Source organism: Seriola aureovittata, chromosome 8 (assembly GCF_021018895.1).
Source record: "Seriola aureovittata isolate HTS-2021-v1 ecotype China chromosome 8, ASM2101889v1, whole genome shotgun sequence".
In the NCBI taxonomy this organism is placed as follows: Eukaryota; Metazoa; Chordata; class Actinopteri; order Carangiformes; family Carangidae; genus Seriola; species Seriola aureovittata.
In genome coordinates, this window is record NC_079371.1 from 17,228,959 (window position 1) to 17,247,525 (window position 18,567).

Genomic DNA, 18,567 nt, shown 5'->3' on the forward strand with positions numbered 1-18,567 from the left:
GGACAAAAATAGACAGACAGAGGCAAAAGTGACTGGAATTGAGGATGAAAAAAAAAAAAAAGCAGGCAGATAGGTACACTAAAAACCATCAGTTCAGCCAACCAGCTGCACAGACTGGCTACACTCACAGGGACAGCGTAAAGCCAGCGAGCGCAGGGCACGATTACCATCCTGTGAATGTGCATGAGCAGAGTGGAGCTGAGGTGAAATGACTTGTGTCACGTCTGTGGGACCAATAGTGGCTGATGGCCTCATCACACACTGCCCCGAGCATCCCGTGTGCAAGCTGCGCTCATCGGCTCGCATAAAAAACCTGATTATGACTTTTTAGCTTTTCAGATTTTCCCTGCCCCTCGCTCGGCAGCGGATGCGCCCAGTCACAGTTACTCAATCCCGGCCTCTGGACGATTAGGCACCATCTCACTCCAAGCATGACCGATTCTTCTGCTCTCCTCTCACACACTCGTTGCTCCCCGGCGAGGTCAGGGGACAGACAAACCGAAGACTTCATTCCTTACGCTTCTGTCGTTTAAATCAGGTCGGATGAGTGTCATCCCCCCCTCCCCTTTAAGAGCATGGTAATCTGATTCTTTCTACTCATGCCTCTATCTGCTCTCCTCTCCTCTCCTCTGCCTCTAACTCTAACTCTGTCTCTCTGTCTTCATCACGGTTGTGTTATGATTGAATTATGCCCTTTGGAGTGGCTGTATAGGCCCCTGTGTGGCTGCTGTGCTGTCACCAACAGACCTACATACCCCCCCCCCCGCATGCTGCCCAGGCTACTCTCTCTGCCCTTACACTATATGTTCACTCACCCTGTCCACCCCAGTGCTTTCCTGTCACCTTGGATCACATGAGAAGAATGAAGAGAGGGACAAAAGAAGGAAAACAAACACTGACCTCTTGGCAGCTTCTTTGCCTGCAACATTTGTGTGTATATCTAAATCTATGAGATCTGACCATTATGGTTGTTGTGATCAGTAATGTAAAACTGTACACCTTCTTTCTCTGTCTCTTCCCTTTTATTGCTCTAAATTTCACCTAGCTCAACACAACATTTATACAGTGCATCACGTAATAGCTGCAACATGTGCTCAAAATCATATTGAGCACAATACTTCTTCAACCTCTTATGCTGGACTGATTGCAGTTTGGACACTACAGTGACTTGCCATTGCAAAGTAGTATTACAAGATAAGCCACGGCTACCTGGTTAGCATTCTGACTTCAGTAGAAGAGAAATTATAAAAATGCTGAACTCGCAAACGTGTCTTCTACACTGGTGAGTAAACAACTGTTAATACTGACGCTGGTTATGTATGTACTTAAATTTTGCACCTTTAATACATCCTTTTAATGCTGTTCACACAATTAGATGGTTGAGAGTAGCAAATAAAGTATTTCCCTGCCATCCCTTGCCTTCGCCCAAACTATAAAAGTAAATATAAGCTCTGTTACACTCAGTCTTTACATACATGTATTTTGTGATTCATACAAAGCCCTGACACAGATTCATATGCATAAATGGGCAGATATACATATGCAGCAATAAATTCAGGCAGAGATAGTGTGAGGGGGGGTAGGGAGGCAGAGGCTATCCAAACAGGCTGGTTAGAAGCATGTTGTCTTAATTAGGCCTGACAGCCTCCTCAAAGAACATGAATAAAAAGCGCAGAGCCTCAGACCTGGGCTCATGCATAATGGTCTACTGCAAGGAGTGGCGGGGAAAAGAAGTGTGCACTTCAGACACATGTAATTAATGCACAGATTAGGGTGGCGATGGCGCAGAGAGTGTGTGTAAAATGTGTGTATATGCAGAAGAGAAAAAAGAAAAGTAAAACCTAATAACTGACAGAACCAATCAGACAGTGCAGCATATTTTGCAATGTTCTGCACCAAGTATGTTTGTACATGAGAAGAAAAAGAAAATCCATTCTCTATTTTCTCTATTGATTCCTCCACTTTCTAAGAAATGCTCTAAAAGCAACAGCATATTTGCTCTGTTGTTCAACTCCTTTCAGCGCTTTCAGAAAAGATACTTTTTCTTTCTCTGTTTTGAATCGCAGGCACCACAAACTCCTAGCCTTTGATTTTCATCCACTTTATCAGGTTGACCAGAGGGTCCTTGTGTGACTTACCTTTACTACGCTCGCTCTCCCTCACTACTGTGGCTCTCAGAATAGCCATATGCTCGTTTCCAAGGCAACCAGCCAGGACCTGTGTCCAGAGAGGGTTGACAGACGTTGAATTGAAGAACATGAAACAGTGGCTGCTCTCACACAATACACGTACCTTTTTATAAGGCAGTTGCAAAATTACCTATGAGCTTGTGTGATATAAAGAGACAGTTACCAAAAGTGATACTAAAATACAAACTTTTCTATGCAGGATCTGTGTTGCCTAACAAAATTACCCAGTATAATAGTTTCCCTTGCCTAATGGATGAAGCAAACTAGATTTTTTGGGGATAAGCTGCAGCCCCCTTGGAGAAAGAACAGACTTAATTTTCCTCTCCCCTGGGTCAGTGCACCAAGTATGCCCCATTAATGTAAAGAGAGAAATTAGAAGCTTACAAGATGTGAAAAAGAAAAGCAAAACTCAGTGGGCCAGCACTAAGAGAGAACACTGCTATCAGTTGTCTAATTAATCTGTTGGCTCGTTGATGTCCAGGGAGCGGAGGGAGGGATGAGGAGCTGCAGCGACAACAGGAGATAAGAGGAACAATAGAGATCTCAGTCTCACACTTTGTCACTGGGGCGTTGGATAATCCTGGTATATTGAGCAACAGACAGGGACAATTATTAGCAGGGCACTCAGTGTAAAGCGCTTCAAGGGTCAGAGATCTTTTGAATTATTTTATGTCCATTCACAGAAGAGTGACACTGCAGTTGAGGACATTAATCTATAAAGTAAAAACGGCCACTGGGGTTGATGTACGGCATCACACACACACATGTACACAAGAGGTCACAGAATTTGCCTTTTCTGCTGCCCCTCAAAACAATGCTGTTACTCTCCAATAGGGGGTGCTGTGTCCCATCTTCTCCTGAAGGTGAACTGTGTCAGGGCCTCGCTATAACAGAGAGCCTGAGAACTCAAGCCAAGTGACCCTCCCAAATTTATCCCAGTATCCCAGCTGACACCAGCTGGCTGCAGTCATCATGAGTCATCCCTAAATTTCTGCTTCTCCTCCTCTCCTCATCACTTTAAATTGGACATTATATAGGGAGAATACTGGTGTAAATGAGCTGCTATGGTGTCACTGCAGGTGCGGGGTTTGGTATTCGTCTAATGAGCACATCTCTTTTTAGTTTTCTTAAAATGGCTGCAGACAGAAAGGGAAAGTTCAGTGTTGATTTGCCGCTGCTATGCTCAACTATTTAGACGTATAAAGCAAACATAAAACCAACGTTCAAACAGGATTTTTCCACACAGGAGAAAGCACGAAATCAACGAAAGCATCAGAAACATGCAAATTTAAAGAAGGTGGCTGTTGCTCTAGTCGAGATTTGGTGCAGTGTTGCCACCACAGTGTAAACTGAAGCTTTGGCTGATTTACATTCTGTAGAGCAACTTTCAGTTTTGAAGACGATAATCATGCTAAGATCATGTGAAGGACAACCAGGGAAACCCATAAGACCTACATTTGGCGAGGTCAAACCTGTTGCAGTTTAGTGTGTGATTAATGAGAGAGGGGGGAAAAGGACGCTGCTGGCAGCTCATTTGCTCTGCTGTTGTTGAACGACGGCTGATAGCTGATATCCAATCAGATTCAATTTGCGGAGGATGTTTTCATTATGCCTGGAACATCAGTCAATATGTCAGGCCTGGCTCCAGCTCAAGGAGATAACAATTTTGGTGCAGACCCAGGTTCAGCTTTCACTCCTCCATATCCAGGACTTTTTCACCCAGAGATGATACACAGAACTGACCTGGACTCAGTGCAAACACTTACCGGTTTAACATCAGTGATCCTCTAGTAGATGTTGAACCTGTAAAAAAAAAAAAAAAACTGAATTATTTTCTCCCCAAAAAAATCTTCGTGTCATGGTGTCACCAATTTGAGTGAGTTACATGTATTATTACTAGAACAAATGATACAGTAGAGTCACTAAAGAGTGAGATGGACAAAATAGTAGAAAACTCTCCTCTAATTTTTCCTCTAAGTCTATTCCCTGTGAAATCTTTCTTGTAGCATGAGAATATGAAATTTCTTTTGACAGTGTGGTGCCTGGTTTTCTTCTTTTCGTCTAAATTTAAAAAATAATAAGTACTGATTGAGTAAAGCCACACCTCAACTTGTCCATCAATAAATAAAAAAAATAGGAAAGATTAAAATGAGTGAGGAGAAAGGAACTCCTGTAAAAAGGTGTTGTGTTCTCAAATTCAGGTCTTGTATGGTAGATTAGGAAGTAAGAGTCCTTCAGTTTCCTTAGAATAACCCTGCGTTTCCCTGTGATGAAGTCTTAAAGATCTGAAGAGCATCAAGAGACATATCTAAGAGAAGTGCCTTCAGTTTTTATTCATGTTCCTTCCTCTTTCTTTTTCAAGTGATCTGCAGCTTCAGAGAGAGGAGGGTGAGGGAGAGAGACAGAGAGAGGGAGAGAAGGAGGGAGAAAGAGAAGTGTTTTCCAATAGAAATGAAGCGAGTCGAAGTAGACTCTTCAGTCGGGCAGAGGCTGTCACTGCTCAGTTCAAAACATTCTGCCATGCAAAACAGCCAAAGCCCCCAAAACCTTTTACACGACTTCACTTTGAACATCAGGGAAACTCATTCATAAGCAGGTCAGGCTCTTTCAAACTTTGAGAAATTTTAAAATCAGTCCAAAAAAAAAAAAGTCTGGTGGTAAATTTCTACAATTACTTTTATTCTTTGGTCCGTTTTATTTTTCTTTGTCAATGAAGGTCATTGTCTTGCTTATTGGCAAGCATCTAGGAGTGAATTTGTCATAACCACAAGCATGCACAGCAAATACACATACACACATACACACACACACACACATGGTTCTCATATTCTGGAGAACAGCTGCAGGGGTGTGGAAGCCTTGGGAAAATGGATCATGGAATCAGGCCAATCAACTTCCTCTGTAGCCAGCACCTGTTTGTCTATATCTGCTGCTGACAATTTCACAATACGAAGTGATTATGAAAATATACAGAAATTAATACACACATAAGTAAACGTTACAGATTACTGTCACAAGCATGTCTTTCTTTCCTTGCTCTTTTTTTTTCTTGCTGTTGTAGAAGTCATGCAGTACAGTAAGCACGTAGGATTTTCTGCTTGCATGTTTGTCGCTGAGGTTTATTCAACAGAGATTATGCAAATTTGAGTCTATTACACATCCTGCCCTAATTCACTAAACCCTGTTATAATTAAGACACACATCCAGCATGGAGAATACCACACACAAACACATGCACAACACCGCAATAAAGTGTTACCTTGAAATATTCCCTCGACCAAAAAGAGAGATGAAGAGATGCTGAGATGATGACAGTTAATACGCCTTGATGTTTTTGTCACTCAGACAACAGGAAGGCTGTGTGTGTGTGTGTGTGTGTGTGTGTGTGTGTGTGTGTGTGTGTGTGTGCGTGCGTGCGTGCGTGCGTGCGTGCGTGCGCACGCACACATGTGCCAGTGTGTGCCATGAGAGAAAGAGACTGTGCACGTGTGTGCATGTGTGTACGAGCTGCAGGGGGTGGAGGGGGGTAGACGATCTTCTCTGAAGCGGCCCAGGCAGGCATCAGCACTCAATCATCCCAGATCTGCCAGACGACACCAGCAGAGAAAACACATTACCCGTGTCGTGTCGCCTCGTCTTCTTCTGTTGTCTTCTCTTTATTATATTTAGGGCTGCCTTGCCTCAGGGTCAGGTGACAATCTGCATTCTCTTTCTACAAGTTTTCTCAAAACTGTCTCAAGTTTTTTTTTTTTTTTTTTTTTTTTTTTTTTTTTTGTATTTTATTTTTCAATGTTTTTTTTCTATCTCTCTGTTAAGGGGAGCTGTTGATGGTTTTTAATCCCTACATGAGTCCCTTTGCAGATGACTCTGCTGGCATGGTGTCAGAAAGAAACTAACAGAGAGCAGCGCTACGCATTAGACAAAAGATGAATACCCTCAGAAGGGAGGGAGGGAATAGAGAGAAGAGGCAAAGAGCCCATTTGAAGTGCCTGTCTAAGTTTTAGTAAAAAATGAGTTCTTTATAACAGCATATAAATATATAAATGAAACACTTAAAGACATTATCAGGCACTTTCATTCCCCCTGCCTTTTGTGCGCTGGTTGAGGTGGGAAACAGAAGGGAAGTAAATACATCTGCATATCTGAGTCATTGGTTCCAAGGGAGCTGTTATGGGCTGTCTCTGCAAATCTCTTCTCTGTGTTGCTTACAGCCCACCAGCAACAAAATCACCTCCCTGCACCGCTGATGCCGGGTCAGATATTTCAACAGCCTTTTAACTGATGTGGTTGGATTTGTAGGTGGCAACTGTGATTTCAGATCTCCTGATTTCAAATGGCTTTTAGTTTATCTTTACTCGGCCTCAGACACACGTGCCCACGGTCCACAACAGAGGAAGGTGGCGTTCGTGTCGCTGCCGTTTAGTGTCCAGTTGATGGTAAGTTGGCACAGTTGGTGTAACGGTGTGGGCCAAGACCGGTCAGGCCCTCTGTCTCCACGGTAGCCATCACCTGGACAACCAAGCGTGCCAACCCTGTGGCCACATCTGAGGGATCAGAGTAATGGCATCAACTGGCAATGAGGCTGGGGACGTTTTCTCTCTCCACCTGCTTCACAGCATGCGCACATATACAGTACAAACCATGTGCACGAAGAGGCAAATATGGTAACGCTTTAGATTATGTCCCGCAGTGGATAGCATAACTCTTCCAATTGCTCCTCTTCAGTGTTGGTAATTACTCTGTGATAATTCTGAAATAAATCACAGCTGATTTCTTAAATGCTACAAAACACATTACCCATCCCCCTCCAGACTTTATGCTTTGTTTCTCAGTTATAAGTGATAGGTGTCAATCAAACGCCTGACTGAGAGCCAGTGCATAGTTTTGATGCATATGTGGTCGTCATTGACCAATTTATTGGATTAGCCCTTTACTTCAACTAAAGATGTGGCCAAGACAGATGAAAACACATCTACTGACGTCAGTTTGTATCACAGAAAGAAATTGGCATAAATGTCTGTCATGACTGAGTCAAGGTCAGTCCTGTCCAACAACAGTCACATTTCAGGAACTGAAATTTCTGGTGTTATACGTCAAAGAGTAAAAATAGAATATGATTGGCTATTTTAATTACATGCGTCGCTCATTTGCTTCATACCGATAGATCAAAATACAAGTTCCTCCCAAATGCCAGATTGTTGCTCAGGAAGTCATACTGTACCTTGTAGTAAAAGAATAGGTAAAATCCCTACAGTATAAATTCTTTTAAAGGGCCCAGATTGCTGCCTCCTTATTCACTTACTCCACTTCTTGTTCATGTATGTGCCGCTATCTACTATACTGGCAGACTGTTGTAACAAAGAAATTACATAGTAAATTAGAAAGAATTCGCTTGTGCGTTGTTGGGCCACTATTCTGTAAATATATATGGAGCTAAACACACAGATGTACAAAAAGAACCTTATGATTGATTAATTCCACCACTGAATAACAAGATGTCAAAGGTCATGAACAAACGAGGCACTTTGTTCTCCTTTATGCGTGTTTCAATGGTCGTGCGTGGATTTCTTCTAACCTTGAGATCCTTTCCTTTATCTGTTGTTCACTTAGTGTGTGTGTGTGTGTGTGTTTTTTTGTTCCTTCTGGTCAGTGAAGGGACTCTTTCACTATGACTGTCACCCCCAGGAGCAGGCTCATATAACAGGAATAATAAGCAACTATTCTGCTCTGTCGCAGCGAAGCAAACAAGGTTTACAAAGAGGAGGGACTCCGGGGGTCAGGGCTGAGCACCGGCTCACGCTCTTCCCGTGTCCCATAAGCCCATCACACACACACACACACACACACACACACACACACACACACGTGTACATACACTTCTTTATGACTTCTACTTTCCTTTCTATGTCCCCAGTGTGTAAGGGTCACCATGGTAACCTTGTCTTCTGCAGCAAAAGGCTGGGATGTTGTGATGGGGTCTTGACCATAGTTTATCGATCCACAAGATTTGGTGCCTGTTTCAAAGAAAAATCTTGGTCTGCGTTGTTGAGACTTGCGATCAATACGAAGAAATCCCTGGAAACAAACTTGATGACTTTATACTCTTGAGATTGTGTTGAGATCAGTTTATGGGCTGTTTCTAAGTGTTATTTCTGGCCTGTTGTTTGTTTCAGTACAGCATTCTGAGTGATTATTCTTTTGTATACTGGGTGTGTGTGTGTATATATATATGTATATATATATATATATATATATATTATATATATATATATATATATATATATATATATATATATATGTATGTATGTATGTATGTATATATATGTATGTATATATATATGTATGTATATGTATATATATATATGTATGTATATGTATATATATATATATATATATGTGTGTGTGTGTATATATATATGTATATATATATATATATATATATGTATATATATGTATATATATATATATATGTGTGTGTGTGTGTGTGTGTGTGTTCCATGGGTACTTCCTGTGGTTATGTCTATGCAGCAGAGATGATTCATGACTTTCAGTGTTGTTTCAGAAAGAGAAAATTCAAACTATAAATTGTGTCTTTCCAACTCTGTGTCACACTCATAGATACATATACACACATACCCAAACACACACATACACTGGCGCTTTTAGTGTTCCAACTCCCACACAAATAGACAAAAATGAGTGCATCTTCGTTTACGCTTTTTGGGGTAACTGACACAAATGAACCAAAAATATCTTTCACATGCACTCTCATTTCATAATTTCCTCTGACTAGCAGCTCATGATCGTGGTTATAAATATCATAATCACATAACAATAGGCAACATTTACTCAGAGGTGTCTTATAAATTCATTCATATAAATAAGCAGTTTATATAACAGATTACTTTCAGAAATCTGTCTCTTAATTCGACATTCTGCTTTGGTTTATCAGGAAACGCTGCAGCACATTTGTATCTATAGTACAAAGGATAAAGTCCTTTTTTGTGGTCCTGGGAAGGCTGTGTGTTCTTCTGTGCACACGGTGCTTAGCAGAGGTCACCGCAAACAATAGCCCACGGGAAGTGAGAGCAGCTACAAAGGCACGAGAGCTTGAGAATATAAAAGAGGGGAAAAAAAGGATCTGTGTGCGTGTATGCTTGTTGAATTGGATTTAGATGTACAACATTTTGTACAGCAAGGTAAAGAAATAATGATAATTCAAAGTAGCAGCAGTGTATACAGTCTGTTGCTCACCTTATCACCGCTTGTTATCTTAAAGGGGAAAGTCCACACACAGGAAACTTTACAGTTCACTTACAGTATCCACTTATAGTTCAGTCAACAATTTTCCCTTTTCAAATGAAGCCGCAACTTCCTCATTGCTGATTTTCCACGCCTCTCTGTTGCTCTCTTTCTCTTTTTTCCGAACGTTGCGTCACTGGGTTGTGGTTTTCTCACTACTCACAGCGCACAGGAAGTGTATTGTGACAAAACAGGTCCTTGTCACTGTTTCCACTCCTCACTGAGGACCACAGCGCTAAATTTAACACCAATAACAAGATCACAGGTGCCCAAAAATACTCACTTCCACATACATGGAGGTTTAATTTAACTACTCTGAGCTATTTATACTTAACCATGTTAATATACTTATGTCTGGGCTGAGGTTAAGTTTACTGTGTGACGCAGTCTGCCACAAAGGAAACAGCCCAAGCCAATTAGTAAGCCTTGGAGTTAGAGACGAGCTAGTCAAGTCGGGACAGTTAGCCGCTTAAGACTTAACTGCCCATGATGGTCACATGAATGTCTCATCAGAAAATAGCCCGAATGGCACCGGCATGTGTGTCAATCAGACGCCTGACTGAGAGCCAGTGCATAGTTTTGATGCATATGTGGTCGTCATTGACCAGTTTATTGGATTAGCCCTTTACTTCAACTAAAGATGTGGCCAAGACAGATGAAAACACATCTACTGACGTCAGTTTGTATCACAGAAAATAATTCATATAAATGTCTATCATGACTGAGTCAAGATCAGTCCTGTCCAACAACAGTCACATTTCAGGAACTGAAATTTCTGGTGTCGCATGTCAAAAGAGTAAAAATAGAATATGTTTGGTTATTTTAATGACATGTGGCTCATTTGCTTCATACCGCAGAAAAAAAGGAAGTAGGAAAAAGATGTTTGCTGTTTGTAAGTTGAGGAGAAATGCAAGCAATGAATGGAAAATGCAAAAATGAAAGTGGAATAGTGCAAAAGAAATATGTGAAAGACAGAACAAGCTTTGGGAAGAAAATATATGTGAAAGAGACCACAGATCCGTCACACTGTGAAGAGACATGATGTCGTGTAATGTTGTTGAATGCCTTCTATGTGTAAAGGACCAGCAATATCAATATCAGCCCCTTCTTCTAGAGCAGCTCCTCTCTCCGCTCTGTCTTTGTCTGGATGGTACAGTGAGGCCTCGGCTGAACCCACCTCTGTGTACTGCCAGCGTATGCTCAGTATCGTTACAGTCGAACTGAAGAGGGGTGGGGCGGTGGGGGGTGGGGGTATGTGAAAGAAGCCAGTGGACTTGGACCGCCGCCAGGGCCAGAGCAGGTTTTACTCCGGCTAAAGTTACGCGCTGATCACTGTGACTGGCTCCTTTAACTCAGTCTGGCTGGGAGCAGAAGCCAATAGTGGGACAATTACCCCGAGCACTGCCGAGTCACGTTAGCCAAGTCTGGTCTGTCTCCATGTGGGTGTAAGTTCAGCCACACATACATATACTGTACACCCACAACACATATGCTGACTGCTACAAATCTGAGAATTTGAATGAACTTGCACTTTGTTTCTCTTTGAGTCTCTTTAAGATATAAAAAATTATTTTATTTCACACTGTCTAAAATGATCATCCATTATTTTATTCTGTATCAGCTCATGTTAACTTCTGTAATTTTAAATACATTAGTTTGTAATAATATACATATATATGTATATATACATATATACATATACATATATATATATATATATATATATATATATATATATATATATATATATATAGACAGTCACAAAAATGACTGAAACTTTCCTCAGAGAAAGGAATGTCTCTAACTTCAGAGGGACCAGCCACAGGTCATGAGGTTTAAGCGGTTAAAGAGAAGGTGAACTCTTATTCAGAGGCAGCGTATCATCAGTCTCTTAGTTTCAATTTCATTGTGTCTGTCTTTTTCACTGTTATTTCCTCCCTCCTACTCATTCCCTCTCATTTATTCCTTACTGTGTCTCTCCATCCATAACTCAAACCAACTCTCACGCCGTCCCTGTCTTTGGCACTGTGGGTCTATAGATAGGTTGATGTAAGGTAGATGTGGTGGGGCTTTGGAGAAAGCAGATTAGCTCTTATTGTAACTAGTAGAAAATGAGCCAAAGGGCCGGCTATAAATAGGCAGATTTACTCCACCCCACTACTCAGAGCTCGGCAGGAGATCAGGCTCAGGAGCGCAACTTTAAGGCCAGGGTCAGTGTGTTACTATGACGACATGGCCACGGCAATGTGTGTGTGTGCGCCAGGGGGTGAGGGTGTACGTGAATGTGTGAGTGTGTGTCAGAGTGTGTGCCTCTCCAGCAGCAGCAGCAGCAGTCACTCTCCCAGCCCCTGCAGAGAGAGAGCATGTTGGGTAACAGCAGTCTGGAGTTCCCCTGGACTCGCTCCAGACCTCCTCTCCCACAGTCCTCCCCTCCTTCTCCCCTCTCACCCTCCCGCTTCCCCTTCTCCCTGCTGGCTCTTTCACTTAGGAGTGATATGGGTTTGTGTGTGAGTGTGAGTGTGTGTACGTGTGTACATGCTTGGCTATTCCCAACAGCCTATACAGTACAACTGCTGGTTTATTTGTCCTGTTCCCAGCGGGTCGTCTCCCTTTGACGTTTTTGGTGTTTTCAACACCACCCTTCCTCTAAATACTGCTCTTGGATCATCTTTCCATTAACCCCCGTGGCCTCAATCTCCCTATTAAACCATTATGTAGAACTGATCCAGAGTCAGTGTCTGCTGTCTCAGCATCTTGACACATCTGTTCTGACTCATTTTCTCTAGTTCCTCATTTTGAATATGAGAAATGAAGGCAGCTTTCAAAACAATTTGTGCCTATTTGTGGCTACCACCGAGCCCAGTCAGAATAGCATCATCAACACCACCGGCACCATCATCATCATCATCATCATCATCATCATCATCATCATCATAGCAACAATTGCTGTTTAAAGTGTGATGAAACACTTCAGCTCAAAGTGTGTATCTCCTGGGGTGCTGGGTAAGCTGGGCAGACACTTTACTTTGTAACTTACATGATTCAGGTACTAGGAAGGAAGTTACCTATTTCTTGTTAGAGATGATTCAAAAGCTCATCTATGAACGTTTTACATGGGCACGTATGGTCAAATCCAAATGTCAATCTTTTTTTTTTTTTTTTTGCTGAGAACTGAGTAGAAACATGAATACACTTAAAATGCCTGATGCCAAATACAGAAAGGACAGAGATGGGGATGATGACAGACGTTGAGAAAAAGTAGGTGTAGAAACGTGACAAACTGTGTCAACAAGGCAGCACAATTACTGAGAGGGCCTGTTTTAGCATGTTTACCTGCACCCACTCCATTCAGTGTTTATCCTCTGTGCCAGAGGAACAAGCCGCCGCACGCTTTTGCCACAAAAGCACACAACAGTAACTCACCCTGCCTTGCACCCAGCGCTGACAAAGCATAGCGTCACAGTTTCCGAGAGTTCTTCTTCCACTTTTGCATCACTTGCACGCAAAAAAAAAAAAAAAAAAACAGAAATGTCAGTATATTTGTGAGAAGCGGCAAGTCATACAAGTACCAGATCTTTGACAGTGGGTTAGGTTTATAGGTTACATACTGTACACTAAATTGGAGAACAGGGTATATGGTATTACAAACAAACATTTCCTCTCTGATTTATTTCTCAACCTTTTAAGAACAGTAGTGTTGACATGATGTGATAAATATTTGTTATAGTTATCCATATTCCTTATAAAAATTAAAATGGGATGCTATTAAGACATGTAATGCACCATTGAATGAATGGCTATTTATTTAAAAGTTACACACTGTGCAACAAATAAGACGCAAATACAAGAACTGAGTAACTCACAGGCTCGACTAGCAACTGCTGACGTCAGCAAAGTCTAGCCCAAGAATATTTAACGTGTGTATGATTATAAAATTTCCAAAAAAAGATTTTATATCTGGTTGTTCAAGACAGTCAGCTGAGGGTAAGGCAAGAGATGAAGTCTATGTGTGTGTACACCGTCTGATTAAGTAGATAAGTGACTTAAATTAGATCAGTTTATTTGTCTGGCTGGCCTTAAACAAGACCACAGAGTCTGGGAAGTCTGAGCCACAGCCACTGAATGAGAACGAAACACAGACAGCTTCCTCTTTCCACCCATCAGCCGCGCTCCTCTGTGTCTCTCTGTCTTTTTTCTTCCTTTCACTCTATCGTTTTCTCCAGCTCAGCCCAGTGATATCACGGAGCAACGGATGTGATGTCAGTTCCTGTTTGGTTTTCACTCTTGCTGCCAGCGACTACAGAAAGTAGCAGCTTGCTGACAGCTGTGAGTGGAGCTGGAAACATGCAAATCAACAGGGTCAAAGGTTACAGCTTGCTAATTGTAACTGTTTGAAACCTCTCGCAGCTGCTTTTTAAAGCCACATTAGAGTCGCAGAACATTTTCTCTTTGTTGTTTGGTATGTGGCTCACTGTTGAGCTTGTTGAGATTGTTTGTGAGTGCACGGCTCTTGTCTTCACATCAACTTCTCCAACAAATCAGGTGCATAAATCAAATGAAATTTGTGCATAACACAACAAGCAAGGCCACATAGCTGGAGGACAATACTCCTACTTATTTACTGTATATAGTGTATGTATCCTGTATTATCTCTTCTGCCAAAAAAAGCAGCAGTAAGAAAACTCTAACTCCTTTTCCTCATCATCTGTCTGTAGTTGAGAGTCTCCTGGTGACAGACAGGCAGGCGCTGTGACACCCAGCCCTGGTAATAGAAGGCAATTATAAGCCCTGGCGAGAGCTGTGGCAATGGGGAAAACTTTTGTACAGCCCCCCTCCTGGGGCGCTGACATGCAGACACACTGAAATTAATTGCTACAAAACATCAGACGAGCTTGACGCACACACGCGCACAGTCGAACTCCTGGAAAGGAGAAGAATGAAACAATACACATCATGCGACGTTGCACTGATGCTCATGAGGAGGAAGAAGAAGAAAGAAAAAGCAGCAAAGAGAAGCAGCGAAAAAACAAGTAGATCCCTTCCAACAAATCATGTTTTCATCTAAATAAAGAAGCCAAAGACAATAGACTCGGGTACCTTGGAGACCAGGAGGACTATTTCTCCATGGCAACCAGTGTGGTGTGTGACAATGCCGCAGTGCGAGGGTTTGAACTGCTAAAGCTGTCTGGGAATGCAGAGATAGATGGGGGGAGAGAGAGAGAGAGAGAGAGACTCGGAGAGTGAGACCCATGGAGGGCTGTCTGTGTGCTCATAATGAGAACACACACTGTCACAATCCCACTGTGAGAAAAATGGAAGTTCATGACTTTCCAACTCACGTTATTTTCTTTCTTTGACTATTTAAGTCAATACAGAGTGAAATCCTGTTCCTAACTAAATTATGACACTAAGCCTGTTTATGTTTCCAACAGTGCATATCCAAATATTCTCATACGTAAACATTTCTCTGGTGTTGCTATGGAGTTGTTCCCCTGTTTGGCTGTTAGAAAAAGCAGCACCATGTGGCCTTCGTAGGAGATTTATTTTAATTGTGTGGTGTATTGTGGCCAAGAGAGTGTCAGGCTATATGCTGGGTGTGTGCTGTCAGCACACTTGTGGATACATGTACTTGCGTCGGCCCTTGGACATGATCGTGTGTGTGTGTGTTTGTGTTCAATACGCCACGTGCATAGTGTGTTTGGATAGCAAGACAAACACAAATAAAGGAACACGTTGGTGTGTGCCTCTGTAGCAACTTGTGTGTATGTTCTTCTTTAAAAGGTGGGATATAATAGATGATATAAAAGCTCTACTTCCTGTTTGATCACTCCTCCTCATACATGTGTTATAATCCTGGATTTATCTGTGATTACTCTTTCATAATCTTGACTCTAGCAGCTGAAAAGAAGAAATGAGTGATTTTTTTTTTTATTTTTTATTTTTTTAAATCTTGGGTTCAGACTAAGGCTACTGGATGTCTTTTACAAACTGTACACTACTGCAAGTCTCAACACCATCCTCACCCATTTCCCCGTGTCAGCATCACCCGACAACCATCAACATGCAATCTCCTTTGTGTGTCTTTATTTTTATTTGCAGTGCGCTTTATAGAAATTCATTACACTGTCTGCCGCCAGCGTAGGCAGAAAAATTTTCCCTCAGCTCAGCTGAACTCTCACCCTCCTTTAATGTAAACACTGCTCACCAGTCACGTTTCTCCCATTAAGGTAAATGCCTGCATAATGTATGAATCTAGTCTCCTTAATCCAGTTGCACCATTAACCTGCACACCCAGTCGTGAGAGAGAGAGAGAGAGAGACAACTCTGATCCTGTTCATTTGTAACAGACAGTCTAAATTTAAAGCATTAGACTAAATTAGATTACTTATGATTACTTATCACTTAAGATGATTTATCGTCCGCCTGCTGCAGAGTTTGATTTTACAAAATCTCGAGGTGGATCTTCAGTCCAAGTGACCCAAAGTGACATTTGACCCTTGAGCTTCAACTCCTGAAAAACCCATTGTCGCATAAGCCAAATGCTTCTGACAGTTATTCATTTATTCATTCCTCCCTCCTTTCATTTTTTTTTTTTTCCTTGGAAGCATACAGCGGGTGTTGCAGCTAGTGTTGTTTGTCGTCTTGTCTCTCTGCCTCGTCAGCCGTCATGCCTGTTGACGTACGGCTCTCAGAGTTAAATCATTATTGTGTGATTGTAAAGGATTGCGGGGCTTTCTGATGGAGACCTGTCTCCTCAGCCCTGTAGGCTATCTCACACTGGCAGTCTCCAGCTGGGGTAGAGGGGAGGGTTGGAGGGTGGGGGGAGAGGGGGGAGAGGTGGGAGAGGGGCTTACCTGAATCAACCTGTCGTACCTGCCCTCAGGCCCACCTGTCAACCAACCCAGCGACAGTCGCTTTCTCTTTCACTCTCTGTCTCAGTCGCTTTCTAGCTCTACTTTTCCATCACTTCTTCTGCCTCTGTATCTCTCCTTACCCATTTATCTCGCTGCCTCTCACCCTCTCTACCCCTTTCACTTTACCTCTGTACCAACACTACAAAACAAATAACTCTCACCTGAGCAGATGTGCCTCTCACTGGCTGTCATTTTCACTTTGCAGCAAGTTATTGGGAACAGCTTTGGCCATTGGACCCAGGGAGATTATTTGTCTTGGCAACTTCTGATCTGATTCAAAACTCAAATAAACTCTGGAGAACAACTTTAAGGTTTGTGTGCGTTTGTGTGTGTGTGTGCGTGTGTGTGCGAGTGTGTGTGTGCGCGTGTGCCTTGGCTGTTTGTATAACACCAGGTTTAGACAGGTCATTCTTTGAGAGACAGGGTGACTTCAGGGTAAGTTTACCAAATTTTCAGTAGCACGGGCTTTGTGTTTATAGCACTTGGTTCAGAGAGGAAAAGATAAAAACCAAACTATCTCCCCTTTCTCGCCATTCTCTTAATAAACGTCAAGGGCCAAGGAGTGAGCAAGGGTGATGGCGTGACTGTCTGATGCAATAATAAACTCATGCTGCGTAAATCTGCTCTTCCACATAAACAGATGTGGACTGGCAAAGCTCCACCTTACTGTGGACGCAAAAAAGCAAAGCAAAGTTTAAATTCCTGACAAAAATCTGAACACTGTAGTAGAATAAAAACAAGTCTGTGAGTCTGGATGTTTTCTGTCTGCCCCGAGTATGTATGCACATGAGTCACACCCAAACGTGTTCGCTAAAGACAACAAACCACTTGCTGCTCAGTCTGGACGCTGAGGCCACATCTTTCTGCCTTCCGTCACTCCTCGTCTCCTCCAGTCTCGCTCTCTGCCCATACCAACGTCAGCAGTGTAAAGAGCAGTTGGTTTTAGTCAGCTCAGTCAATCAGCCAATAAGGAGCTTTGTCTCGGTGCAACAAGGCGCAACATCCAGGCAGCTTTGAAGTAAACTTAAAATGAATCTGGTCTAGTCTGTGCCTGATTTTCTTCTCCACAAACCGACTGACAGCTGATAGATGTGATAGATGCTATGCTTTAAAAAGTCTGTATCTTCAAGCTTTATCTCAGGTACAGTTTGAACACAGACTGTGAGAAGAGCCAAATCTTATCTCTCATCAATCAATAACAGCACAGTGGGTGCTTTTACTAGTCTAGGTGGATGAAATTCAATAATGTTTTTTAAATAGAATATTTTATTTTGAGCAGTGGCCTCAGTGGTCATTGATCTTTCACTTGATCTGCTAAGCTAATGCACTAGATTCTTGAGCAACAGAGAATACACTGAGCCCTGAAGATGCCATACACAGAGCTGACCTATTAAACATCAGTTCTGTCAACATGCTGTGGTCTTGCCACCCACAGATTATGGTATACACAGCTCAGACAAACACAGAAAAGTGCTTTATGACAACCTTTAAATGTTACCCGTTGCTGTGCTGTGGCTGCTGCATGGTGAGGGGAAGTCCCGTTTTTCAGAGCGCTGCCGGTGACTCATCGAGAGCTAAAAGGTCAGGGGTCAGATCTTTTGTCACAAGCATCAAACAAACGGGCCGGGGGCTCGGTTAGTCACACATCCTCGGGGAGGCGATGGGGTCGGTTCGGGCTGGGCTTTGTGCTGTGTTCGGGTAATTGTCTCTCTGTCACCTACCACCTTCGGGAGGCAACAACAGGCAGATAAGCAGATAGAGCGGCTATTCGATGCCGGGCTCCTGTTTCTGTGTGATACTCTAACACCCACCCTGCTCCACAGCCTGGGGGGTAATACGACAGGGAGGGACGCCTGCAGTGCCTGTGAAGTGCGAGCAGATTGTTTTTCAAACATCACCAGAGCCTAAAGCTTTCATAGGTCGGCTTCCATAGAAAACTTGTGATCTTACCAACAGCATAATCATATGCGGCCAGCACAAGGCCGGCATTCCACGACGGCATTCCTGGCCTCCTCTGAACAGAGTAAATAATGTCTGACTGTTTCAGAGCAGCAACAGGTGGTACGCTGTAGTCTTCTGCATTGTTTTGTAATGGATTGTGTTAGATTTCAATAAGCGGGCCAAGCTTTAAGATGGCTGGAGCGCTGTGTCGAGGTGTCAAG

At 42.6% G+C, this 18,567-nt stretch overlaps 1 protein-coding gene across 1 annotated transcript in view; it reads left to right on the plus strand.

Annotated features, from left to right (window-relative positions):
- The window catches only part of LOC130173594 (uncharacterized), a 100,350-nt gene that overhangs the window by 49,916 nt on the left and 31,867 nt on the right, over positions 1-18,567 (plus strand). The gene's annotated exons all lie outside the window — the stretch shown is intronic.